This window comes from Rhineura floridana, chromosome 10, assembly GCF_030035675.1.
Source record: "Rhineura floridana isolate rRhiFlo1 chromosome 10, rRhiFlo1.hap2, whole genome shotgun sequence".
NCBI lineage: Eukaryota > Metazoa > Chordata > Lepidosauria > Squamata > Rhineuridae > Rhineura > Rhineura floridana.
In genome coordinates this window covers 72,944,151-72,946,408 of record NC_084489.1, presented here as the reverse complement: position 1 = coordinate 72,946,408, position 2,258 = coordinate 72,944,151, and the positions used below count along the sequence as shown (strand labels likewise).

The 2,258-nt window shown below is 44.6% G+C and overlaps 1 non-coding gene across 1 annotated transcript; it reads left to right on the top strand.

Moving 5' to 3' along the window:
- The first annotated feature begins 410 nt into the window (after nucleotides 1–410).
- Nucleotides 411–528, top strand: LOC133365697 (5S ribosomal RNA). The gene has a single exon (XR_009758291.1). It is a non-coding gene; the product is annotated as a 5S ribosomal RNA (ribosomal RNA).
- The last annotated feature ends 1,730 nt before the right edge of the window (nucleotides 529–2,258 follow it).

Below are 2,258 nucleotides of genomic sequence, written 5' to 3'. Positions count from 1 at the left end.
AGGCCCACATTCCCTTCTGGGTAACCTCCCAGGGAACACAGCCCAGTGGTGGGTGGAGCCAGTGACAAAAGCAGACAGAGCAATGAATGCAAATTTCACCATGGAGCAGTGTGCTAGTTTCTCCACAACCTCCTGTATGAGGATACATGCAAGGAAGAGGCATGATCATAGTTCAAGGCCACATTCTAGTCAAGCGAAAATACTCGAGAAGGGTGTGAAGAAGGGCCAGTGAGGGGATGTGGCCTGCGGAGAGTCCCAACGGCCAGAGAGAGATGCTTGGAGGGCCACGTTTGGCCCCCAGGCTCCCCTGTTTTGGTGGAACAGACTTTTATAACATCAGCTTCCTTCTGAGGGGAAGGTATGCAAGTATATAACTAAAATGTATATTTATTTACAGCTCTGTAAGCTGAGCCTACGGCCATACTATCCTGAACACGCCGATCTCGTCTGATCTCGGAAGCTAAGCAGGGTCAGGCCTGGTTAGTACTTGGATGGGAGACTACCTGGGAATACTGGGTGCCGTAGGCTTAGAGGCAGGCAATGGTAAACCACCTCTGAATACCTCTTACCATGAAAACCCTATGAATATATCAAAAAAAGATTCATAGGGTCACCATAAGTAGTCGTAATCGACTTGAAGGCATATAGCAACAACAATGTAAGCTGAGTATGTGGGAGCAGGTAGTTTACCCAGACATCATTCAATTTTAAAACAGCATCAGTTTCCAGACTGCAAACATCACAAGCTTGGATATCCCCACCCCTCTCCACTGCAAAAAACCTGCCTCACCAGTGATATAGTAGAGGGAGGGAAAACAGGGGAGCACAACTCAGGGACTTTTTTTCAAAGCAGGAGCAATGATGGCGTCTGCTGAAGTGCCTGGGTATCCAAAGGACCCACCTTGTTCTGGCGAGTGAATGAGGTAATAATGAGACTTTCAAGTTCATTTGCGACAGATTAACAAAGAAAAGGTCAGAGAATGAGGCAGAGAATCAAAGCGTGGCTGGATACACCTTTCCTTTGATTGGATTCTTACTTGATGCGAGCAGTTTAAATTATAGCACTTCTTTGCATTATTTTTTGCATTTTGAATTAAAAGCTAAAGGTTGCATTTCAGCTGGCTACAGATGTTTTGTTAAAGCTCAATGCAGTTAGAAGGAAGCACCACTGACTGCAGTGAAGCTTACTCCCACTCCCAGCTCAGGTAAGTATGCACAGGAATGCAGTCATGCTAATCCTAGTAAGGTCCCATCTGCATTATACTTTTAAAACAGTATCATGTCACTTTAAACTAACATGGCTTTCCTGAAAGAATCCTGGGATCAGTAGGTTGTTACAGGTGTTGAGCTTTGTCAGGAGACCTATTCCCCTCACAAAGCTACAATTCCCGGAGTAGTTTAACATTCAGTCTCTCTTCCCAGGGAACTCTGGGAATTGCATTTCTGTCAGAGGAATAGGAGCCTCCTAACTCTCGGCACCCTATTTTTCTGTTTAAAGTGGTATAATACTGCTTTCAATATATAGTGCAGATGGGCCCTAAGCTGGGCATTATGATATGCACTGCTCCTCTTTGGTGTGCGAGTGCAGCTGTCTGCATTGTTGGACTTTGCTTGGGACCACAGTTATAGAGGCTATCATCATGAGCTCCTGCCTTTCACAATTTACTACTGCACCACTATCGTGATGGTTACACTCAAACTGCTAAGCGTGTTTTTCCAGCCATCGCCCAGACAGGTGGAGTATAGCTAGGAGCCACCCACTATCGATGCCCTTTATAAGACAGATCTAGCCAACTCTGAGGAAACATCTTCAAAGCTAAACAAAGGATTAGAGAAAGAGTTTTCTCTTCAGCTGACCATATGTAAGCAAGAGAAATAACTCTCAGGTCAGGTGAGTACAGCTCATCAGTTTCACTCCCTGGAGGCTGAGTATATCAAAGAGATTGGAGAGAGTTTTGTCTATTCAATCCAGCCAGTGTCTACAGAAAACAGGTCAACAAAATGGTCCACAGTATCAAAGGCAGCTGATAGGTCAACCACAATACATTATTATATAGCCATAGATGCAGTCCAAGGTATTATCCCCTTTTATATTCACCACAGGCTTGTTAGGGTGCAACAGAAGTATACCTGGGGAAGTGAGCAGAAGGAAGGTTTTGTTTTTGTTTTTAGTTGCTCCACTTCAAATATCTTTTGATGTGCTGAGTTCAAATGCCTTGCCAGCTTACAATCCCGGGGCAATGTGATCTATGAATAGA